Source organism: Myotis daubentonii, chromosome 2, assembly GCF_963259705.1.
Source record: "Myotis daubentonii chromosome 2, mMyoDau2.1, whole genome shotgun sequence".
In the NCBI taxonomy this organism is placed as follows: Eukaryota; Metazoa; Chordata; class Mammalia; order Chiroptera; family Vespertilionidae; genus Myotis; species Myotis daubentonii.
In genome coordinates, this window is record NC_081841.1 from 75574570 (window position 1) to 75601317 (window position 26748).

The following is a 26748-nucleotide window of genomic DNA, read 5'->3' on the forward strand; positions in this document are numbered from 1 at the left end:
TTGTGACACTGTCCAACTTCAGCCCATCCCTTCTCGTCCCCTGACCTGCCCCGAAGTCGCTTGGCCTCACTGCTATATATTACCTACTGTTGCTTGTCTGCTAACTCTGTTTGCTTTGAGGGTGTTTTCCTCCATTATCAGTTAGTCCCTGTGTGTTGACGTCCTCCCTTGCCATTACACGAACTCTTGGTTATTTTATTCCCCTTTGTCCCTCATTCCTGAGGCCTGGCTTCACTTTGCAAATAAATGACCTGCGTGCATGCCGTTGCCTCAGGCTCTGCTTTCAGGAGATCCCAGATTCTACCAGTTAGTGCTGTGCTTGAAGATCTGATTTTTGACGGAGCTAATTTTACACACTTAATGATTAATTTGACCTTTATGCTGGAAGCCCCATTTTTAGATATTTGTGTTCTATTCATTCAACAAATATTTAGTGAGCTCTTGTGCCAGGCACAGAATAGTAGGGGAGAAAAATTCCAGCTTTCCTGGTGCTCACATGAAAAGTGTCATAAAGAGAAACAAAGCAGGGAGGAAGCTATGAATGTGGAAGGAGGTTTGTGATTTTTTTTTTTTTTTTTTTGGCGGTTTGGGATTTTAATTAGGGTGTCAGGAATGGCATCACCTGAATAGACTTGAAGGATGGAAGCCAGAGAGAAGAGGGCTGGAATAAAAGGCGTATAACAACTGCAAAGGCCTGAAGCAACCTGGAGCCAGCATGCCTGAAGGGCAGTGGTCAAGGGCAAACAGTGGAGATGAGGTAAAAGCAAGGCCAAATGGAGTAGGACCATGAAGGACAATGACAGGACTTTAGCGTTTATGAGGGAAACATTGACAGATTTTCTGGGAAAGCATGACTCGATCGGCCCGGCTTCCAGATGACCAGAACCTTGTGTATAGAAAACTGTCCCAAGTGGATATCACAGGCTCACCCAGTTTTCTAAGATCTTTCTCCTGGCTTTCAAATAATTTTAAGCAGACCTTTTTCAATATTTTTAGTTAGTAAGATGTTCCAACTTCAGTCCTAACATTGGTATGACACTTTGATTTCTTTTTTTTAAAAATATATTTTATTGATTTTTTACAGAGAGGAAGGGAGAGAGATAGAGAGTTAGAAACATCGATGAGAGAGAAACATCCATCAGCCGCCTCCTGCACATCTCCTACTGGGGATGTGCCTGCAACCAAGGTACATGCTCTTAACCGGAATCGAACCTGGGACCTTTCAGTCTGCAGGCCGATGCTCTATCCACTGAGCCAAACCGGTTTTGGCGACACTTTGATTTCTTGATTAAAAATGCTTTTTGAGACATTATATTTATTTATATGAAGCAAGAAGTGTAAATGGCATATGCTATTGTCTTTATAAATCAGAAGGGACCTTTTGTTTACTGGTGGAAATACTTGACATCAATTGCTGCCTACGCTCTTTGAAGACCAGCTTATGAAGTTGTCCACATAATTATTCTCATTGTTTGAAAATGCATAGTTTCCACCCATTTGAGTTTGCATTTTGATTTTCTTTGTTTTGCAGTCAAATATTTTCTTGTTGGCCAAGTATGTAAGTAAAATCTAAATCGAATTGTTTTAGCTAAGAGATATGACATGAATATAACATGACATTTTACATGGAATCCATTATTCTCTGCCAAAAATAAGTCAGGATGGCATAAAATTAGTTTTCTGGGTCTTTAGTCAATAGCATTTTTGTTCAAAGTTTTGAAGATCATTTGAAAAAAGTCACTGAATCTTTCTGAGGAGGCATCTTTCCCAGAACTCAAAACAACTGCTGACAACAAAGCAATGGACAAATATTTATTCATGCCCCACAATTCAACTTGTATCACCTACTCTCTTATCATCTTCCACTCGTTCTTCCCTAACTTTTTGTTCCACTGTGTATGCTTCTGGTTCTTTTCTTCTTTCCTTATACTCTGCTCACTTCCTCCCAGTCACCAAACCTGAAAAGTCTACCAAATTTGCACCTGGGAGGGGAAGAGGGGTCTAGATTACAGACTGGACAAAGTATTCCAGTTCCACCAAAATCCCTGTCTAAATGCTACTGACATGTTCCCCAGTGCTCAGAACTTTTCCACAAGAACAAAACGTTCTCCTCGCTTGGCCAGATTAATGACCCATGAAATCTGCAGGGTAAAATGCTTTAAAAGGGTATCAATGTAACCATTTTGAATCCTTATACTTCAATGCACTTTGAACAATTACACTTCAGTGTAGCAGTTAAAGTGTATTCTCTTTGGCTCACTACTGTCAACTCCATGAGGGCAGGGGTTGGGGTCATTGTTGTTTGTTCTTATTTCCCCAGCAGGAATTGAAATGCCTAGACCATAGTCAGCATTCAATAAATACAGCTTGAATAAATGACCAAAGAACAAACTTTACACAGAGCATTGTGGTGTTTTTGTCAAGATGTTTAGTTTGTTAGACCTACTTGAAAGGAGCAAGGTGATTTAGGAATTGACACTGAGGAGCTGTTGAATCTGTTGGCTAATATTGTCAAAAAGAATAAATTAGAGGATGCAAGATGGCAACAGAATAGGTGAAAGTTACACTCATTTTCTTCCAGGACAAAACTGGAATGATCACTAAATTATAGAACAATCAGCCTGAATAACCAACCAAAGACTTGCTAAATAGAAGTGTTGTAACCAAGGACTTACAGAAGAAGCCACATGAAGACTGGTAGGAAGGGCAGAAAGTGGAAAGAGCTGGCTCAGCACTCACATGTGGCACTTGAGAATTTGCTACAAAGGTAAGGGGTCTCAACCCCACATTGGACTCCCCAGACTGGAGAACCATAGCTGTGAAGAGGAGCCCACATAACATCATCTGGCTATAAAAATCAGGGATTTTGCTCACCAGGGAGAGACTGAAGTCTGCTAGAAACACAGGAGCCCTCTTAAAGGGCCAGTAGCACAAACTCTAGTTCAGTGATGGCGAACCTATGACACTCGAACTCATTTTTTGGGTTGATTTTTCTTTGTTAAATGGCATTTAAATATATAAAATAAATATCAAAAATATAAATCTTTGTTTTACTATGGTTGCAAATATCAAAAAATTTCAATATGTGACACGGCAGCAGAGTTAAGTTAGGGTTTTTCAAAATGCTGACACGCCGAGCTCAAAAGGTTCACCATCACTGCTCTATTTCATGGCCACCTACCATGGGCTCTGGTGGAGGGAGGGTGTCTCAGAGGACTGGAATCATAGAGGGGAAGACTGGGTTGTGTAGCTTCAGGAAGAGGGCTGAATGGACATTTGCCAAGGTTCTTCCCTGTGCTGAGTCCCTCTCCCACACTGCCCACAGATGCGTCTTTCCTGGGTCCAGCACACCCCTCCGTACCAGCATCAACCTGGGGAAATGCACTAACTCCCCAGCCCCCTTCCTGACTCCCTATGGCCCCTCCCTGCCAACCCCGTGCCAGCTGGAGGAGTCAGCTGGCTGCAGCTAGCCTGGGCCTGAGATGCAGACTTTCTTGGAAAGTTCTCACGGAGGTTCAGGCAGACTCAGAGGAGTGTCAGGGATGCACAGGAAGAGACTGAGTTGTATGGCTCTAGGACAATGGCCATCCCCCCTCCTACACGCTGTACTGGGGCAGCTCTCCCACCATGGGCGATCCACTAACCCCGTTCTCCCAACTCCTGTGGTCCCCCCCTGCTGAGCTCATATCCTACAGAGGAGTCCGCTGCCTGAGGCCAATATGGGCCCACAATGCAGACTTATTTGGAAGGCTCTTGAGGCAGTCCAGGCAGACTCAGAAGGTGGCAGAGACTTAGTTGTGTGGCTCTAGGGTGAGGGTTATTTTTCCCTTACACACCCAACTGCTACTGCCATTCCTGTGTAGAGCTCTCCTTCCAAATGGCCAAACTGTGGTCTCTCTTAGCCTGATGACTCCCTGAGAACCCATCCCATCCCAAAAGTCTGCAGGTGCCAGGCGGGTGGAAGCGGGCCTTGGTATACACAGATCTTTGGCTGAGTGGCTTCAGACCAGTACTTGTGCTGAGTTTGAATCTGATATAAACTGGTGAGAACCACTTGCATCTTGAGTCACTGAGATCCTACTTCATGCGACTCACATACCTCCAGAGTTGCTTTTAGTGACTGAGCCTAACAGGCAGCTGGCAAGTGGAGGCAGATCTCAGGGAGCCTTGTATCTGCTGCTGACCTGCCTCTGGGTTCAGTGCTGGTGGAAGTGAGCCTTGTATGTAGCTTGGCCTCTCCTATATGCACCCAGCCCCAGCAGAGGCAACCACAAATTGTAGATCACTTTTTGACTCCAAACAGGTAGCTTAGGGCCAGTCACAGGCAGCATCTGACATTGGCCCACACCAGAGTTCCTCCCAAGAGGTTCCAACACAAATATACCCAGTGGCAGGCTTCAGGCCACATCAGAGCATATTCCAATTAGCTTCACAATTGGTGCACCCGAAGGGAGATCTTGGCAGGCTGGGGTGCATTCTCCTACACAGCAACTCATCCACTGTAATTGGGTTGGGGATCCTCATAGTTAGCCAGCCTGAGGGCCAACTCCACTCATGGCAGGTCAACATCAATCGAGATGGAACTACAACAGGAAGGCTCACATAACCCACATGAGGGACTTTTCTTGGAGCAACTAGCTCAGGTGATCATGGGGACTGCGCCACTAAGCCACACAGAACACCCACTACATAAGGCAACCATACCAAGACTGGGAGACATAGCAGATATACCTAACACACATACACAAAAAACAAATATAGAGAGGCAGCCAAAATGCAGAGACAAAGAAACATGCCTAAATGAAAGAACTGAAGAAATCCCCAGAAGAAAAACTAAACGAAATGGAGGCAATCTACCAGATACAGAGTTTAAAACGGTGGTTATAAGGATGCTCAATGAACTTAGGGGTAAAAAAATGAATGAACTCAGTGAACTCAGAACCTCAACAAAGAGATAGTAGGCATTAAAAACAAACAAACAAACAAAAAACAGTCAGAAATGAAGACTACATTAGAGGGAATCAAAAGCAGATTAGATAAACCAGAGGACTGAATCAGCAATTTAAAAGACAAGGTAGCAGAAGACACCCAATTAGAGCAGTGAAAAACATAATAGTAAAAAAATTAGGATGGTTTATATATTTCCGTTGGACCAAGCTTCATCTTATTTTGTTGAAGTCCTTAATATTCTTGCTACTTTGGGTTTGCTTTATCTATAAATTGCTTATAGAGGGATGTTAAATCATCTACTATGATTATAGATTTGTAATTTTCTTCTTATAATTTTATCTATATTTGTAACATATTTTAGCCATGTTGCTAACTAACATGCTCAGGATTTAGGTAAATTGTTTCTTGGTCATTAAATGCTGTTTTTGTCTTAAACTGCACTAGCCTTCTTCTGGTTAGTTGTATCTTTTCCAGTTCCTTTTTTCTGAAACTTTCTATGTTCTTAGGTTTAAATACTTTCTTTTGTTAACAAGGTATATTTTAAAACAATTATATATTTTATCTATTAACAGGATAATTACTGAAAAAAATAATATATAATAAAAATCTAATAGAGGATAAAACAGAATAATAAAAATATTTGATTAATCCAAAGGAAGGAAAGAATTGAGGAATAAAGAAACAAAGAATAAATAGAACTAATAGAGAACAAATACTGGGATAAGAGATTTGAATCCAACAATATCAGTAATTTTAATAAGTTATAATTAACATTCCAGTTAAAAGGCAAAGATTCTCAGAGTGGATTTAAAAAACCCAGCTGGCCCTAGCCAGCTTGGCTCAGTGGATAGAGAGCATTGGCCTGCAGACCAAAAGGTCCTGGATTTGATTCTGGTCAAGGGCATGTACCTCAGTTGCAGGCTCCTCCCCAGCCTGGGCCCTGGTCAGGGCTCATGCAGGAAGCAAGCAATCCATGTGTTTCTCTCACATTGATATTTCTCTCTGTCTTTCCATCTCTCTTCCACCCTCTCTAAAAACCAATGGAAAAATATCCTCGGGTGAGGCTTAAAATAAAGTAAAATAAATAAATCCAGCTGGATTCCTTCTTTTTATCAAATGAGATCACCAGAGAGCTCAGTTTGTACTATCATACTAGAGTATAAAATGCTTGCTTTTGTCTGAGCTATGCTATTATGCTGTCTGCTTTTAGTGTTGGTTGATATAAGAAATAGCCATATAAGGAATTTTTCTGTATTATCTGTAGACCCCTGATTAAAGACCTGACGTACTATGCGGTTCAGTGTCTCATATGAGGTTTCATGCCATAAATTCCTGTTTGAGTTAGAGCTCGGAAAAGTTTGGTTTCTTGACAAACCAAAAGCTTTCTGTTATTAGAGTTCTATAAAATGTACTCTTCCTTTCCAGCCTTGTATGCAATAAGCTTAGGGGTAAGTCTTATGATAATTCAAAGTGATTATTCTTAGGCTCCGTCTCTGTCATTGATAGAACTATTTCTTCCTCTCAGTTCACTACCACAAATCAATTGCAAAATAAGCCTATTTGGAGAGTAAGGAATATAAAAGACAAAGATTTAAAAATGGTAACGGCTTGCCCTGACTGGTTTGGCTCAGTGGATAGAGTGTCGGCCTGCGGACTGAAGGGCCCAGGTTCGATTCCGGTCAAGGGCATGTGCCTTGGTTGCAGGCACAGCCTCAGTGGGAGGTGTGCAGGAGGCAGCTGATTGATGTTTCCCTCTCATCGATGTTTCTAACTCTCTATCCCTCTCCCTTCTTCTCTGTAAAAAAAATCAATAAAACATATATAAAAAAAATAAAAAAATAAAAATGGTAATGGCAACCCTGGCCAGTTGCTCAATGATTAGAACATCCCACGGGCTTCGGGTTTGATTTCCGGTCAAGCCGGTTGGGCACGTGTGGGAGGTGACAAATTGGTATGTCTCTTCCACATGAATGTTTTTCTCTTTCCCCATCCCTCCATCCTCCCCTCCACTCTCTCTTAAAAAAAAAAAAAATCAATAGAAAAAATATCCTGGGTGAGGATTAAAAATAAATAAATAAATAAATAAATAAATAAAATGGTACTGGCAGACATACAAACAAATAATTAGATTATAATAAAATAAGTGCTGTGGTAGAGGCATGAGCGAAGTGCTATGAGAACATGGATGGACATGATTAAATGTATCTGGACTGGAAGCTGAGAAGGCTTCACAGAGGAGGTACATCTAAAATAGGATTTTTAAGTACAAATGAGATTTTAAAAAATCTTGATTTTAGAGAAAGGGAGAGGGAGAGAGAGAAATGTCAATTGGCACCCCAACTGGGGACTGAACCCACAACCTGGGCATGTGCCCCGACTAGGAATCAAAGTCATGATGTTTCAGTGCATAGCATGATGCCCTAACCAACTGAGCCACACTGGCCAGGACACAAATGAGATTTTTATCAGGAGAAAAACATAGATGAGAGCAGTGCCGAGCAATAGAAATGTAATACAAGCCACATAGGAAATGTTATATTTCTAGTAGCCACATTTAAAAAAGTAAAAAGAAACAGATAAAATTAATTTCAAGGATACATTTTATTTAACCCAATAATCTACTGTTATAATTTCCACTATATTACCCATTATCATCATATAATTTTTTTTTTGCTGAGCTCAGTAAATGCTCATTGCTTATTTTATTTCTGTCTAAATATTCTGTGATGTAGCTCATCAATTCATATTAAACTGTCCATTAACATTCATGCAGATTGGCTACTTTGTGAAGAAACTGCTGTTGGCTTTTGGGGAGGCAGTGGGAATGCTGAAATAGAATTATAAAATATAAATTTTCTTAATCAGTCTTCAGAGAACTCCAATGGCCATTTATGGTTCCCTTAAATGATTGATTGCCTTTTAGTCATATTTTCGTTGAACATTCTTTTTTTCAAAAGAGGATATTCCTTTTATGCAGATAACATTACTTTTTTCATATTTCTTTTTAAAAATTTATCTTTATTGTTTAAACCAGTGATGGCGAACCTTTTGAGCTCGGTGTGTCAAAATTTTGAAAAACCCTAACTTAACTCTGGTGCCGTGTCACATATAGAAATATTCATAATTTTTTTTTTGATATTTGCAACCACAGTAAAAAAAGATTTGTATTTTTGATATTTATTTTCTATATTTAAATGTCACTTAACAAAGAAAAATCAACCAAAAAATATGTATAAAATGAACAAAAGCAGAAAAACAATGTACATTTAGGAAAAAATAATAATAAAAACAATGATAATCAAATGGTACGAAAACTAGAAATTAGTGACTTCTTTGGTGCTGAAGTTTGTCTGCTAATTCTTCGATTGCAGGTTCATACTTGGTGCACTTCAAGGCCAAGCAAGCACCACTAACTTCATCTGTTAGCCGGTTTCTTTTGTTCGTTTTAATATTATTTAATGCTGAGAACAAAGTCTCACAAAAATATGTTGATGAAAAAATTGTTAACAAAGCCATCGCTAGATTTTTTTATGTCGCTGAAAGTGTCAGATACTCTGTTCCAAGCACTCAGAATTTCTTGTTCGTAGTTGCACTCTTCTTCATTATTCAAACGATTTCGTTCTAGATTTTCAAGTTTCAACCTTAAGTCGACAAACACATGAGTCCAAATGCTACCTTGAAAATCTGCAAGTTGCATCTCTAAATCGTCAATTTGCATCCATTGGAAATCCTTTAATTCCAAAGTACTGTAAACTACATCCGGATACTTAATTATTTTAATGGTCTGTTCTAGGCTTCTAAATTGGTCGAATCTTTCACTGAACTGTTCAAATAACGAGTTTACTATATTCTGGTACATAAGTATGGACTCCATTACACTCGTTGTAGTGGCCTTCTCGAAATACTCTTTCATCCGAGGAAAATACTTATAAGTTTTAGTTTCAGTATGTCGCTTGAAAATTTTAAGTTTACTTTCAAAAGATTTGATGTATCCAAACATAACGTCAATACTTTTGCCAAAGCCTTGTAGTTTTAAGTTTAGTTCATTCATATGAACAGAGAGATCTGTAAAAAACATCAAATTGCTGACCCACTTATGATCATTGATCTGAGGAAAGTTTGCCAGATCCTTATTCTCAATAAATACCGTAATTTCTTCAAAGCCCTCCACAAATCGCCCAAGTACTTTACCTCGACTCAGCCATCTCACATTATTGAACACCAGTAGTCCACTGTAGGTTGAATCAACTTCCTGTAAAAGTGCAGAAAATTCTCGCTTGTGAAGGGGTCGAGAAGCTATAAAATTCACAATTTTTGTTACAACTGACATTAAATCATTCAATTCTGAGAATCCCGATTTGGCACACAGCACCTCCTGATGGATAATGCAATGAAAAGGTACAAGTGGATGTCTAATAGCTTCCATAAACAATTTCAGGAATCCCACGTTTTTTCCCACCATATTTGGTGCCCCATCTGTTGTGACTGACACAATTTTAGAGATATCAATGTTTAGGTCACTGAATGTTTTTATAACAACCTTACATATTTCATTTCCTGATGTACTTATTGGCACTGATTCTAAATTTATCAACTCTTCTCTCATTGTGAGACCATCAGAATATCTAGCAATAATGGCCAACCGAGCATTTGATGTGACATCAGTAGTTTCATCAAGAGAAATCGAAAAATATTTACAACTATTTAAGTCTTTTTTTAATTGATGTTGTACGTTTTTGTTAAGATCTATTATTCTGTCTTTGATAGTATTTCTACTGAGTGGTAACTCAGAAATTCTTTTAATAATATCATCTTTATTTTTCATATCGTGAAATAGAGCTGGTGCACATCTTAGAAATGTTTCCTTAATAAATTCTCCGTCACAGGGCTTTTCCATGCTGAGCTATGGAGTGAGCAATACAGTAACTTGCTGATGTTAAATTTGTAGAGCATCTTACAAATTTAATGATGGAATTTGATTGACTTTTATAGAGGTGTAGCTGCCTAGAAATGCATTCCTTCCTTTCATCGATACTTTTTTTCAAGAGCTGACAATGATTAGTTTCAAAACGTCTCTTTACATTCCACGTTCTGCTTACTACCGTTTCATTACACAGTACGCACAATGATCTGTTGTTTCTGTCTATAATCCCGTACATCTCGGTCCATATGTCTTGAAAGGGTCGACTACTGCTACTTCCACTTCCTTTATCATTCAATCTTGCTTTTTTATTTTTTTGATTCTCCATCACAAGGCTGCATAAATAAATAAATATAAATCACGGCGTTTTTTATAAAAGGTTGATAGGTTTCTTACCTATTAACTTTTTGCAGTGTTGTTGCACTGACTCCTGGTGCAAAACAACTCAAAGATAGTATGTATACCAACAGATATATGGTGCTGTAATCAATTATCCGACACGCAGAATGTCTCGTCGAGCACTGTTGCACTGTATATCTTTTGCTTCTCACCCTCCCACTCCTGTCTCCTAACGAACATGGAGGTCAAGTGCATCCATTTGCCAAATGCACCCGAACACACGGGAAGCTTTCCGGAGGCACATGTTGACAATAACGAGGCCGTTTCCAGAATTGGGTATTTTGTCACTCGAGTAAAAATAAAATGTCATGAGTAAAGATTCATCTCTTTATAGTGCAATTCTTAACCTTTTTATATTAATGTCAATATTGGAACAATGTATCTTGGATGTTCTCACTATGTATCTTTGCTACGCTGCACCGCTGTACATGTTTACATCCGGTTTTAGAATTGCATTATTGATCATGAGTAACGTGAGTAATAATATTACTCGAGTGATGCCCAACTCTGGCTGTTGTGAGAGACAAATATTTGAATTATGCCATTTTTTTGTCTCTGTCGATGTGTGTCACCCAAAATGAGTTCGCGTGTCACCTCTGACACGCGTGTCATAGGTTCGCCATCACTGGTTTAAACTATTATAGATGTCCCTTTGTTTTTTCCCCCTTTGATCCTCTCTACCCAGCACTCACCCCTGCCCCAGGCCTTCACCACACAATTGTCTGTGTCCATGGGCTATGCATATAAGTTCTTTTGTTAGTCACTCCACCCCTCCCCTCCCCATTTCCCTGCCTTCCCTCTGAACTTCATCAGTCTGTTCCATGCTTCTATGTCTCTGGATTTATTTTGTTTATCACTTTATTTTGTTCATTAGATTCCACAAGAGTGAGATTATGTGATAATTACCTTTCTCTGACTGGCTTATTTCGCTTAGCATAATACTCTCCAGACCCATCCATGCTGTTGCAAATGGTGAGTCCCTTCTTTTTTTCCCAGCCAAATAGTATTCCATTGTGCAAATGTACCACAGCTTTTCTATCCACACATCTGCTGATGGGCACTTGACATAGATCAATGGAACAAAACAGAGAACCCAGAAATCAACATATAATACTTAAAAAAAAACAGTATTACTAGGGGACTGTCAAGGGCGGGGGGGGGGGGGGAACATATGTAATACCCTTTGTAATACTTTAAGCAATAAAAAAAACAGTATTAATGAGACATTTGATATTAATTTGTGGTACAAAGTATTTGAAATTCAGAAATTCAGTGTGTATTTTACATTTACAGTAACATCTCAATTTGGACTAGACCTGTTTTAAGTGCTTATAGCCACATGTGGCTAGTGTCTACTGTATAGGACAGCACAGGCCTAGAGCATTTTCAAAGATAGAAAAGAAGCTGGATGTCTTGAAACTATAAGCAATCCCATGTGGGTAGAGCACGTGTGTTTGTGTGTGTGTATATGTGTGTGTATGTTTTGTGGAGGGAGTAGTAAATAGAAAAGGGGACCAGAAAGATAGATTGGGGCAAGAATATGAAAGATGTTTGACTTTATTGCATTGGAACCATTGAAAGTTTTTGGCAGAAGAATGACACTTTCACATCTGTATTTTATTTTATTTGTTTATTTATTTTTTAAAAAATATTTTATTGATTTTTTACAGAGAGGAAGGGAGAGAGATAGAGAGTTAGAAACATCGATGAGAGAGAAACATCGATCAGCTGCCTCCTGCACACCTCCTACTGGGGATGTACCCGCAACCAAGGTACATGCCCTTGACCGGAATCGAACCTGGGACCTTTCAGTCCACAGGCCGACGCTCTATCCACTGAGCCAAACCAGTTATGGCTCACATCTGTATTTTAAAATTCTAACTCTGGAGATGATGTGAAAGGTAGATATAAGGGGGTTGGAGATTGGAAGACAATTAAGGGTCATAAATGACAGTTCATTCAAGAGCTGATGAGAACTTGAGCCTCTGGGTTTGAGGTGATGAGGAAAGAATTTGGTAGATATTTTTCAGTTAGTATTAGCAGGACTTGGCAGCCATTGGATGTGGGAGTGAGAAAGAGTAAGTGTAAGTGACGTTAGGTTTTGAGCCTGTGCAATTGTTTGAATACCATCAAGTGAGAGGAAATTAAAAAATTTTTTTGAAAGGATGGTAATTAGCTTGACTTGCTTTGTGTATATTGTGTTGAGGTTTGTAATAGGCATTTGAAAATACTGAGCAGTACTATCCTATCTAACAAAGAGGTTATATGCAAACTGACCATCACTCCAACACACAAGATGGCTGCCCCCATGTGGACATAAGATGGCCAGCAGAGGAGGGCAGTTGTGGGAGATTAGGCCTGCAGGGGAGGGCAGTTGGGGGGGGGGCAGGGCAGCAGGGGTGGGCAGTTGGGGGAACCAGGCCTGCAGGGGAGGGCAGTTGGGGGGAACCAGGCCTGCAGGGGAGGGCAGTTGGGGGGAACCAGGCCGGCAGCAGTGGGCAGTTGTGGGCAATTATAAGTATGCATAACAAGTTTACATATGAGTATGTAAATTACATATGGAGTTGGGCAAAAGTTAATTTATAGTTGTGAGTGATATTCTTTTGAGTTAATGAAGCTATTGTAATAATTATAACCTGCATGTCTTTTTCCATATGAATAACTGTAAACCTACTTTTGCCCATCCCTCTATATAACAAGTTCTGAATGGCAAAAGTCATTATATAGACAATATAAAAAGAAAATTAATAGACTAGAAAAAATATTTGCAATATATGAGAGATAAGGTGTTAATATATCCTGTATTCAAAGAGCTACTAAAATTAATAGGAAAGTTAACTCTATTTTTTAAAATGGGTGAAAGATATGAATAGGCATTTTACAGAAGAGGGAATGAAAATGGCCATAGAACATGAGAAAAGTGTTCAGCCTTCCTTTTTGTCAGGGAAGTTCCAAGACAAACAATGAGCATAGTTTTCCTCAATCAGACTGGCAAAATTTTCCCCACGATTTTTCTTTTATTGAAAAATGACTAAATCCACATGGTGAAGAAAAAAAAAAAAAAGTCAAATGCTACCAAAAAGTATACAATGAAGCAACCCTCCCTCTCGTTCTGACTTACTAGTTCCCCAGACTCTATCTCCTGGGGGCAGCCACTATGAAGTTTCCCTGTGTGTCTTCCCAGAGATATTCTCTCTATATAAGTATACAGTGAAAGTATATGTAATCACAAATTACAAACAGCACCATACCGTAGCCATTATTCTGGACAGTGAGTGGTTTTTCATTTTATATCAGTCTATGTCACAATACTTTATAGCTATATAATATTTTATTCTTAGGATACACTGTAATTAATCAGACATTTAAGCTTTCTAAACCGTTGCTACTATAAACCATACTACAAAGAATAATCCCTGTAGTATTGTGTTCAAGTATACCTGTAAGACAAATTCTGAGCTGTGTGTTAGATCAAAGAGTGTGCATTTCAGATTTTATGGATATTAGCAACCTGCTTTCAAAAGTGTCACAACAGTGTCACTCCCAGTAACTGTAGGTATTGCAGGATGTGCATGAGACCATTAAGACAAGTTACCACAGGGGTTGGAATGGGTGAGTCAGAGTCTCACTTTCTCTCTATACACTTCTGATTTGTTTTTCTTGTTATCTCACCCATGAATTGTTTTGCAGTTATTGTTGTGTGTTTTTAATAATCACCCGAGGATATGTCTTTTATTGATTTTATAGAGAGAGGAAGGGGGAGAAAGAGAGAGAGCGAGAGAATGAATCAATTGGTTGCCTCCCATATGCCCCCAAACCAGGGGTCGAACCTGCAACCTTTTGATGTACCAGATGGTGCTCCAACCAACTAACCCACCGAGCCAGGGCTTTACTGAAAGTTTTATGTGCACATCATCCCATTTGAAGAGGAGGGGGGTCGAGACAGAGATAGAGAGACAGAGAGAGACCGAGAGACAGATTTCTTTTCCCCCTCAAGGAAAAAAGCCAAACTTTCCTTATCTTGGCATACAAGACATTTCACAATATCCTGTCATTACTGAAAGTCAACAGTGATCAATATCAAGCATCAAACAGAGGAGATATTTAAAATGAAAACATATTTTCTCAAAAATGTTTATTATATACCTGGGAAGGCAGAATTAGAACAATGACTAGATTGCCTACGCTGAACAGTGGAAGCCATAGAGAAGCAGCTTCGAAGAGGGTGAGTCACTCTACCTGTGGATGCACGACCGATTCCTCCGGGCTGGTGACAATCAAAAAGGGGTTTTCAAAGAGGACCAGGAGGCAGACAGGGCAGAGGCGGGAGCGTTCCGGGACTTGCAAAGGCAGGACGAGCCACAAGGCTTGAGGGCTGCAGGCAGCAGCACAGCAACCTGCTCTGCCTGGAGGAGAAAGTGGAAGGGAGGAGCGGGAGATGAGGTTACTTCATGTGTCCACTGCCCCTTCACTTACTCCTCTTCCCTGGTGAACTTCGAATTGTCCTTCTAGGTGCTGGTCAGATGTCACCTCTTCCTGGAATTCTTCACTGCTGCATGCTGCACACACCCTTAATTAATATTGCAATTATTTGTGTGCAAGGTCTGTGTTTGTACTTTGGGAGTCAGATAGGTCTGAGAACCCTGTGGGTCTGGCCGATCTTCCAGAGACGTGTTTGCATAAGGGGCTGAGGACCATCCCGGGAGAAAATTCAACCTGAGGGAAGAAAAGCCAAGACTTACAAGTTGTCCTACAACAAAGCCTCAGTTGCTACAAAGCAAGGCAATTTGAGGACCACATTTTGTCCATGTGTGATTAGTGAGCTCTTACTCCTCACCTCCAGATCTCTGTGTTCTCGACTCACATGCTGGTGCTGGGACGCTCTGCCCATAGAGAGCTCCCGTGGGAGGTGAGAATACACTGCTCTGTGTGTCTAAGTGATAGCACTTCACCAGCGACACCCGCTGGTTACCAACCCCCCTGAGAGGCGCCAGAGGCAGGTGGGGGGGCACCCTCCTCAGAGGTCAAGTCCTAGCTTTGTGGGTCTCCTCGTTCAGGCTTCCAAGTTGTAAAAATCCAAGCCTTTCTCCCCACACCCTGTGGACAATGGTTACTTTCTCTGTATTACCTTGGTGTGCCCTTTTGCTTTCTTGAACCTCCGATACCTATTTAACCAGTTCCTAATATTAAATTCTCTCGGTTAAAATCAGGGAAGATTTTAATGTGGCTGCTATTTTCCCACTGGACCCTGACTGATATACACTCCCACTCAGTTTTCCATGGACTTATATCTGAATCTTTTGGGAAGTAAGTAAAACACTGAAAGATCATATCTGCAAAAACAGTTTTATATTCCTTTTAGAGAGCATGTTCTCTTCACTTGGATCTTAGAAACATTCTTCTGCAGAAGAATTCTCCTCTAGGACTCGATGGAATCACTAAGAGTTTTTAGGGTTTAATGCAGTGGTAACTAGTTGAGAAGAGGAACATTTGGCTGATGGCCAGGCAGGTAAAGTAAATGAATAAAGTAGGTTAAGTCAGTGAAATGAGAGGTGGCCCCTGGTAAACCAGAGACCAATTTGCTTTATTATCAAAAAGGGAAAATGACCACTCAGCTCCAGCCTATTACTGCCATGTGGCAATGTGGGGCCAGTTTCACCTACATTTTCAAAAAGCTCAGAATTGAGATTTTCAGGTAAAACTAGTTAGCAAGTCATGCAAACTTTTGGCAAAGATAACTATGCCAGTCAAAACTATTCAAGTCCAACACTATCTTTTATCATTGAAGACCGTGTCACTAGCTCTCAAACCTGCAGGAGCTAATGAGACTTATTTAAACTGCGTCTTGGTGGCTTAGGAATACTTGCTGGTCTTGGGAGATATCTCTGCAGGGCGCTTTGTTTCTATAATTGCAGATGTGGGTAAGAACCAGAGGCACACAGTTTACATTTGTTCACGTCTTCTTCCTTATCAGACATCTTCCTTCTTTTTTCATTATTTTTAATATATTTTTATTGATTTCAGAGAGGAAGGGAGAGGGAGTGAGAGATAGAAACAGCAATGATGAGAATCAGTGATTGGCTGCCTCCTGCATGCCCCCTACTGGGATCGAGCCTGCAACCTGGGCATGTGCCCTTCACCAGAATCGAACCCGGGACCCTTCAGTCCGCAGGCCGATGCTCTATCCACTGAGCCAAACCGGCTAGGGCCAGACTTCTTCCTTCTTAGGGCAAGGATTATGGGGCAAGGTTTATGTCTAATTCACCAGTGCAGGTGCAGCCTTGGCATAATGCCTGGCATACTTTAGGTATTCAATAAGATCTAATGAGTGGCAGGAAAGAGGAGTTCGTTTTTAACAAAAGTAATGTAATGTGTAAAGCGTGGCTTGGAAATGAGACCTGTGTTCTACTCCTGGACTTACACAAGCTGTGTGACTTTGGGAAACCACTTAATGTACCTGCACTGAATTTTCTCGTTAGGAAAGTGCAGGTACCAGTACCTACCTTCCTAGGTTTTCTGATTTTAATATTTATTTAAAACCTCTCTTTCAAGGATGTAGTATTTATTCTGAATTTATTACAATGATAAGTGTGAAGGTGGCTTGTGGAGGGATCAGCTAAGAATGGGGGCTGGGGACGGGAGCAATGTCTTGTCCTTCAGCAGCTTGCTCTGTGCCGGTAGCACAACCAGGACTCAAACCTTGATGCAAAGTATCCTCGTCCAGAGATGGCTCTCCTGTACGTGCTGAGGGCAGTTGAATATGTACTAAAAGAGAATTATGTTGTTAACATTGAATTGCATCTCCCCCAGAACAACCCTGCTATGTTGAACATTCACCCACCATTCAATGAAGAAAACCTTGCATGTGACCCACATTTGTACAGCTCAAATCTTTTATTTTTAAAAGGATGTATCTTTGATTAATTTCCCTTTTCTGGAGTATCTAAGATTATGATTTGAGAAAACTGCCCGCCTATGAAATGTACCTTTTGGATTTTTCCCCAGGAATTACTGTTCCTATTCACAAATTATTCGAAGTAATGAAACTAGTGCTTTCTTGTAGCGCCAGGACTTACGTGTTTATGTGATAAAATGGGCTCTGAATGCCACGAGGTAGAGAGCCCCCCTCCCTTCTCATCCCCCCCGGTTAACCTCCTGCTGCCTCTATCCAAGGCTTCCACAGCATCTCCATTAAATGTCAGAGCCGCAAGGCCCTTCTCTTTTACTTCTCCCTTGGGCCTCAACTTGGCTGTCTAGTCTTCAGCCAGATGTGAGTTTGGTCAGGTGACAAGGGAGCAAGGGCTAATTTATTTCAGTGTGTACAGATCCTGGGAAAACAAACTGTATAGAGTTAGATTAATTATAAATTAGTATTATCCTATTAGTTCACTTTGACCTGACTTGATATAACCATTATGCTTTTTAAAGATACATATTTTGGACTCGTCAAGTCTCCACAAACATGTGAGACGATTCCATAAAATAAATCTTTCTGTCTATCCCTATATATAAAACCCTAATATGCAAATAGACCAAACGGTGGAACAACCGAACAACCAGTCCCTATGACGTGTGCTGACCACCAGGCGACGTGCGTGGAACATGGCAGGCGTCGGCCTTGGCGGGATGTGGAGCAGGTGAGCGGGGGCACCAGACCAAGGAGGGGCACTGGTTGCTGTCATTGGGACGAGCCTCTGGTGGTTACTGAAAATTCTTTGCTCCCGCGCACCACGGGCGTGGCACTTGCATCCACTGCTGGCGCCAGCCCCGCTTGCACCTGCAGCTAACGCTAGAACCATCGCTCGCCCCTGCTGGTCCTGATCACTCAGCACCGTCAGCGGGTGCAAGCAGTGGCTGTAGGCCCTGATCACCACTGAGGGCTTCTCCACCTTCTCCTGCTCCTGTGGGGTGATCAGCGCAACAGTCACCGCTCACACCAACTGACAGCGCTGGCCCCACTCGCACCTGCTGCTGGGGCTGGCCCCAATCACTCTGCGCCGTCAGCGGGTGGGTGCAGCATCAGCGGAGTGGGGCTGCTGGCAGATGGGGGACTGGAGGCAGTGGCAGGAGGGGCCAGCCAGGGGCATTGAGGATGGGCAGAGACTTGCCCCTGTGACCACCGCAGCCTTGCCGCCCACAGTTCTTTTGAAGGTGCACAAATTCGTGCACTGGGCCCCTAGTATATCTATATCTATATCATCTATATCTGTATCTATATATCTATACCTATACCTATATCTATATCTATATATCTATATCTATATCTATATCTATATCTATATCATCTATATCTATATACCTATATAGATAGACATAGAACCAACAGGATACATGTATGTATAGATATATATGTTCTATAGGTCTATATCTACACATACACATTCTGTTGGTTTTATTTCTCTGGAGAACCCTGACTAATATAAAACCATAAAATAAAAGTATATAAATTAAATTTCATCAAAATAAAAAAACCATTTTGCTCATCTAAGGACACTATGAAGAAAATAAAAGTCATGCCACAGACTGGCAGAAATTATTTGCAACGTATTTATGAAAAAGGACCTGTATTCAGAATACATGAAGCATCTTAAAACGCAGTAATAAGATGGCAATAATACACAGCTAAGGTATAAACAGACACTTCACAAAAGAAGATAGATGAATGCCCAAAAAGCATCTAAAAAGATACTCAACATTATCAGCGTCAAAGATAAACAAAGCCATGTTAGTTAAAGTGGTGAGGAGAGGTTTTATTCAGTAATAGTATTGCAATAGGGAAAAGAGTCTGGTGTGAATAATTCAACATGATTTATGCTGAAGTGTTTTAAAGGGAGACCAAGGGAATAGGGAGGGGAGAGCAGTGGGCCTTGAGTAGAGTCATGGAAGTAGAAATTTACAAGAAACAGGAAAGGGTGGTTAGTTAATGTGACCAGGCCATCTGAGTTTGTTAATCAGCATTTATCCAGAGGAACAGACTTCTTATATTTTTATGACAGGAAACAGTGGTGAAAATTAGAGCAAATAGCCCAATGACATTGGGCCCCTAGCCTTCCAGAGGAATTGGGAGCAAGGTGAGAATTACCTCTCAGAATGTTTGCATTTCGAAGAGATGGCTCTTAGTCATTGAGAACACAATTTTATATCTCAAAGGGCGGGGAAGGTATTTATAATAGAGAATTAGCTAAAGTAGCATATAAGAGGAGATTCAGGGCCCTATCTGCCTATTACCATTTTGGGGGAGCTGAGGGTCATGCTAGGGGTGTTAGAAACTATGCTAGTTTTTTTTGTTTGTTTTTTTAAATCCTCACCTGGATTTTTCCATTGATTTTTAGAGAGAATGGAGGAGAGAGGTAAAGACAGAGAGAAACATTGATGTGAGTGAAATATTTCAATTGGTTGCCTCCTGCATGAGCCCCGACCAGGGCCCAGGCGAGGGAGGAGCCTACAACCACGGTACATGACCTTGATTGGAATGGAACCCCAGATTCTTCAGTCCGCAGGCTGATGATCTATCCATTGAGTCAAACCAGCTAGGGTGAAACTATGCTAGTTTTTGTTCAAGTCTTTTAGTGTGGAGAGTGGACAAAATCATTTGTGCTAAGAACCTGCAGTTTTTATAAGTTAAGATTGAGGCCTCATCAAGAAAGAGCTCAGAGAAGCCTGACAAGAGTTTGATCAAGGAGAGAATCCTTGTCCTTAGCCGTCAGGAAAACTACGATGATATAATATTATACATCTAGAACTGCTAAAAACAAACAAAAAACAACCCCTCCCCCCTCAAATAAACAGACAGGACAATAGCTAGTGTTAAAAGATGTGGGGCAAGTATTGCTGTAAGAAATGTAAAGTGGTACAAATACTTTGGAAAACAATTGGCAGTTTCCTATAAAGTTAAGTGTATAATTACCATATTACTGAGAAATTTTGCTTCCATATATTTACCCGAAAAAAGTGTCCATCAGAAAGTGAAGGGGTAACAGCTCTGGTATACCCATACAGTGGAATCTGCTCAGCAAAAAAATGGAACATACTACACATACACATACAAATAGAAGAATGTCAAAATCATGCTGAGTAAAAGAAGCCAGACAAGTGTATGGACTATAATTTCATTGACGTAAAACTTTATAAAACGCAAACTACCTATGATAACAGAGAGCAGGTCAGTCTGGGGAAAGGGAAGAGGGAGGGATGGATTTCAAAGAAGCATGAAGAAACTTTTTTAAAAAAAATATATTTTATTGATTTTTTACAGAGAGGAAAGGAGAGAGAATAGAGAGTTGGAAACATCAATGAGAGAGAAACATCGATCAGCTGCCTCCTGCACCTCTCCTACTGGGGATGTGCCTGCAATCCAGGTACATGCCCTTGACCGGAATCGAACCTGGGACCCTTCAGTCTGCAGGCCGATGCTCTATCCACTGAGCCAAACTGGTTTCGGCCATGAAGAAACTTTTAAAGGTGATAGAAATGTTTAGTATCTTGATTGGGATGATAGTTTCATTGGAAAACTCATAAATCATGTACTATAGTTAATTGCATATAAAATATACCCCAGTAAAATATTAAAAATGGAGATTCAAATGTCCATTAAGGCAAACATTTATTTAACACCTTTATTAAACTGAGGAAATAGGAAGCAACTTTGCCTGTAGTTGTAGTAACTAGATTATAGGTTGCCAATTTTTTTCTATAAAGAGCCAGGTAGTATATATATTAGGCAAGTCACATGCAGTTTGTGATACACACACACACACACACACACACACACACACACACACACACACATATATGTTTATATTTATGCTAAATGAAGTAAGCCAGTCAGAGAAAGACAAACACCATATGATTTCACTCATATGTGGAATCTAATAAATGAACTGAACTAACAAGCAACATAGAGACAGCCTTGTGAGCTGAACAAAACAGGCTGTGGACCAAATTTATTTCAACCCAAAAGAGCTAATGCAACCATTGTTTTTTTATTATATTATTTTTGGAAAGGAGCTTTAAAATTTATTTAAATTAGGGGCTGCAAGAGTAGGTGGTCAGTGAGCTCACTTGGAAAAGTAAATCTCATCCTGCCACAAAGGGGTTGTTTTTAGCTTTGCCTTTTAAAAGTTCTGGTACCAGTTCCAACAATTCTCCAACACGAGCTGAGTGTACTACATTCAACTCAGTTCTGACACTATCTCCCTGGAGATGGCATCAGCTTCCATGGGTTAAGGATTCAATCCTGCAGGACTGCCCCTGCCCCACTTGAAATGACATTTGTAAGCTTAGGTTGTCACCTGTGCTTTTTATTTTTAAACTAGGAGTTCAGTGCATGAATTCGTGCACCTTGAAAAGAACTGTGGGCTGTGAGGCTGTGGTAGGCACAGGGGCAGTTCTTGGCCCATCCTCCATGACCCCACCCAGCCCCTCTGGCCAAGGGCCCTGGTCCCCTGTCTGCCAGAAGCCCCATTCCCACTACCACCGCTCCCATGCACTGATGGTGCTGCCCCGCTCACACCTGCTGATGACACAGAGCAACTGGGGCTGGTGCCAGCAGGGGGTGCGAGCAGGGCCCGCACTGTCAGCGGGTGGGAGCGGCGGCTGCTGCTCTGATTGCCCCTCAGGAGCAGGAGGATGTGGAGAAATCCTTAGGGGTGATCAGGGCCAGCAGCCCCTCGCACCTGCTGATGGCACCGAGTGATCAAGACCAGCACTGGGCACCGGCAGCGGGTGCAAGCGGCAGCTCTGGCACTGGCAGTGGGTGCAAGCAGCGGCTCCAGTGCTAACAGCGGGTGCGAGCAGGGCCAGCGCTGGCAGTAGGTGCAAGCACCGGGCAGGACCGCAGCGTGCGGGAGCAAAAAATTTTCAGTAACCACCAGAGGCTTGCTCCGATGACAGCAACCAGTGCCCCGCCTGGGTCTGGTGCCCATGCTCACCTGCTCCACCATCCCGCTGTGGCCAATGCCCGCCATGTTCGGCACATGCCCCCTGGTGGTCAGCGCACATCATAGCGACCGGTTGTTCCGCTATTCAGTCTATTTGAATATTAGCCTTTTATTATATAGGATTTTGTTTTATTTTATTTCCATCACCATTTATCCCCCCTATACCCTCTTCTACCTCCACTCCCCCTTGCCCACCACAATCACCATATTGTTGTTTGTGTTCATGAGTTCTTTCTTTTTATCTTTTTGCTCAATCCTTTCACCCCACCCCACATCCCACCCAACAGAGCTGTCTGCTCTCTATCTATGAGTCTGTCTCTATTTTGCTTGTTAGTTCAGTTTGTTCATTAGATTCCACATATGAGTGAAATCATATGGTACTTGTCTTTCTCTAACTAGCTTATTTCACTTAGCTTAATATGCTCCAGGTCTATCCATGCTGTTGCAAAGGGTAAATTTTTCTTCCTTTTTATAGTTGAGTATTCTATTTTGTAAATGTATCATTGCTGTTTTATCCACTTGGGCTGCTTCCAAATCTTGGCTATTATAAAAAACACTGCAGTGAACATAGGGGTGCATATATTCTTTTGGATTAGTGTTTAGGGTTTCTTTGGATAAATTTCCAGAAGTAGAATTGCTGGGTCATAAGGCAGTTCCATTTTCATTGAAGAAACTTCATACTTATTTTCCCACAGTGGATACACCAATCTGAATTCCCACCAGCAGTGCATGAGGGTTCCCTTTTCTCCACATTTTTGCCAACACTTGTTTGTTGATTTAATGATGATAGCCATTCTGACAGGAGTGAGATGATATGTCATTGTGGTTTTAATTTGTATTTCTCTGATAATTAGTGAAACTGAGCATCGTTTCATATATCTATTGGCCATCTCTATGTCTTCTTTGGTGAAGTGTCTATTCTGGTTCTTTGTCCATTTTTTAATTAGATTGTGTGTTTTTTAATGTTGAGTTTATAAGTTCTTTATACATTTTCAGATGTATCATTGGTAAATATGTTATCCCATTGAGTGTCTTTCCTATTTTGTTGATGGCTTCTTTGCTGGCAAAACTTTTTAGTTTGCCCTAGCTTGTTTGGCTCAGTAGATAGTGTTGGCCTATGGACTGAAGGGCCTCAGGTTTGATTCTGGTCAAGGGCACATACCCAGGTTGTGGGCTCATGTGAGGATTTAAAACACACACACACACACACACACACACACACACACACACAGAAACTTGAGTTTGATATAGTGTCATTTGTTTATTTTTCCCCTTGCTTGAGGAGATATATCAGAAAAAATATTGCTAGGAGAAATATCCAAGATTTTATTTTATTTTCTTCTAGGATCTTTATGGTTTCAAGTCTAACATTAAGTCTTTAAAGCGTTTTGAGTTTATTCTTGTGTATGATGTAAGAAGATGATCTAATTTTATTGTTGTTTGCATGTATCTGTCCAAATTTCCCAGCAACACTTACTGAATAGACTATCTTGTAGCCCATTGTATGTTTTGTCTCCTTTGTTAAATATTAATTAATTATAAAGGCATGGGTTTATTTCTGGGCTCTTTAGTCTCTTCCACTGGTGTATATGTCTGTTTTTATGCCAGTATCATGCTGTTTTTATTACTATGTTCTTACAGTATAGTTTGCTACCAGGTAGTGTAATTCCTCCAACTTTGTTCTTCTTTCTCAGATCACTGTTGCTATTTGGGGTCTTTTGTGGTTCCACATAAATTTTTGGAATATTTGTTCTACTTCTGTGAAATATGCCATTGACATCTTGATAGGAACCATGTTGAATCTATAGATTGCTTTGGGTAGTATGGACATTTTAATGATGTTAATCCTTTCAACCCATGAACACTGTATATGCTTCCACTCATATCCAGTTTATTTTAATATTGATATTTCAAAATGAATTCACCTTCATGGATCACATTTGATGAGTGAAAATACATTTGTAAGGCTGGCATTGCTGTTGGTTCTCATCTTACTACTGGGTGGATGCTAACTACTAGGGAGCTTAAGTGGATTTCCAACATGCTCAGTCAGTGCTACAGAACATCCCACTTTAAGGAAGATTCAGTAATTTGGGAAGGAAATATAATGACAACTAATGTTAATGTAACACCTTCCTAGTGAAAAGAGATGGCCACATCGCGTATATTTTTAATCCTCTCAAAGATCCTATAAATTTTGTTAGGAAAAAAATAATCTACATTTATAAATCAACATTGATAGAGACTTTATCATTGGTAAAACAAGTTCATTTAATTTTCTAATTTTACCTTCACAGTAAACCCTTAAAATCTAATTGTCCCCCAAACCTTGTTATTCATAATTTTAAATAATCTACTCTTTCATTCCTCTTTATAAAGTGTATTTTTAATCATTAGATGAATTTGTAGGTAAAACCAAGTTTATAGCTATTTTTCATATTAAATTCTGATGACATTTGAAACATGTCAATAGCACTGTCTTGCATTGTCTTATAACTGGACAATTTTTTTCAACATGAAATTCCATAGTATATGAATAGCATGTGCAATGTACTCCTTTAACATGACCTGCAACTTTATATTTATCCTTTTTTGATAAAGAAGAAAACAATTGTGTAAAATCTTTAATTTTTCCTATAAAATTTAGATACCATTTTTATGTTTTAAAACCATTTTTAAAAATTAGTAAACAGTGGAATTCAGACTGCATCTTCTTATTTAGAAAATTAGATAAAGCAAAAATGTTTGAGAAAAAGGTTATTTTTCACCCTGGAAAATGTTATTCATAGATAATGAAGGGAATGTTTAAACAGTTCCAAAAGAAACTACACACCCTCAATAAAGTAGGTTATTAGATGAAAACCCAGTGGAATTTTTAAAGGATTTCTGGTTGATCACCTCCCTTAGATTAAAATATGAAAATCAGAATCACATGTTGGAAGAGTGATGAGTTACATTATTTTCTTTGCTACTTTCTGGGTATAATTTACTTTGGCATGTACATAAACTAGGGGTAATTTATCTAGTTTATACAGAATAATAATTTCCCATGTAATTTTACCCAGTTTCTGTAGGAACTCATTTTGGTCTAACTGCAGTGGCTAATAAATCATTAGAGGGAATTTTCTTTGTGATAGGTGTAATTAATAATCAAGACTTCTAGTCTCATCCCTTCAAAACCTCCTATGTTAATCAAATTACTCACATTTCTAAAGGCAGCAAAAGGCACCATATATATTTTTTGCAGGAAATAGAAATTGTATTAGAGATAAATACCTTGTAAGCATAATGTATTTTCATATGGTCTTGTACTTCTTTCTAACTCTTAGGAATTGAATTAAATTGTTGAGGATTTCTTTGAGGTGTTATAATTCTGAAGAGAACAAAATAGGAAAAATGGCAAATATTGGAAAAATGTGAAAGACATTTCTGTGCTTAATCTTCTTTGGAAAATACAACAGGGAAAGTGTATTGCAGGATATTTATGGGGGCATGCTTGTGGTTTTATCATTCTTCTTTCAAAACATACATGAGGCTCCTAGAAGAGCCAGTCCTTCAAAATGGATTAACAGATCCATCCAGTTGTCTGGAATGTTGGTGTAGGGCAGGCAAGGTGCCCCTTTCCTGATAAGGGTTGATTCACATCTCTCTCAGACCTTGGTTAGTCCTAGGAAAATTTATAACAAAGACATTCTGGTGATAATTCTGGTATCTCTTGTATGTTGGACTGCAGACAAAAGGGCTCTAGTAAAATCATAGTCAGAAATGTACAAACCACACTGTAGAAATGTGTGATCCCAGCACATGGAAAACCACTTCAGATGTCTGTTATCACCCTCAGGGCTCTGGCCTGTCTGAGACCCACCTCTGGCTGCTTCGTCTGGTGCTGGCGGCAGCAAGCCATGTCTCCAGGCTGCACAGCCAGGCATGTGGATTTGCTTCTTGACACAAAGCCTGGCAGTGGGGACAGTCAATGACACACAAGGAGCCTTCTTTCCTGCTATCAGGGTCTCACTCACTATGTATGGCTCAGTGCCTCTGGGAAACAGGAGGTTCACCAGGCAGCCAGTGTCACTGATAATTTTTAGAGATATTCAGTTGTCACCTGACCAGTGTGGCTCAGTGGTTGAACATTCACCTCAGAACCAGGAGGTCAGTGCACATGCCAAGGTTGTGGGCTCGATCCCCAGTAAGGGGCATGCAGGAGGCAGCCGATCAATGATTCTCTCTCATCATTGATGTTTCTATCTCTCTCTCTCTCTTTCTCTCTGAAATCGATAAAAATATATTTTTAAAAAGATATCTTAACAGAGTTCACACACACAGACACACACACATATGCACATGTGTGTACACACACACACTCATTCACATTTACACACAAAATAAAGAGAAAAATATTTCCTATCGCCTCATGACAGAAACTTTATGGATGTTAAACAAATAGATTATGAAGGAAGACTCGATTACTTACCGTAGGTTTCATGAGGCAGGAGATTTATGGGGGCATGCTTTGAAAAACCTTGTTGTTTTACAATT

General features: G+C 40.3%; 1 long non-coding RNA gene across 2 annotated transcripts in view; it reads left to right on the forward strand.

Moving 5' to 3' along the window:
* Window positions 1-443: 443 nt before the first annotated feature.
* The window catches only part of LOC132226194 (uncharacterized), an 81207-nt gene continuing 54902 nt past the window's right edge, over window positions 444-26748 (forward strand). Inside the window, exons 1-2 of one of the 2 annotated variants that reach the window (XR_009451011.1) lie at window positions 462-553; window positions 2582-2767. This is a non-coding gene — a long non-coding RNA (uncharacterized LOC132226194). Of the gene's footprint in view, window positions 554-2581; window positions 2768-26748 lie in introns of both variants that reach the window. The other variant, XR_009451012.1, reaches the window with a different exon arrangement.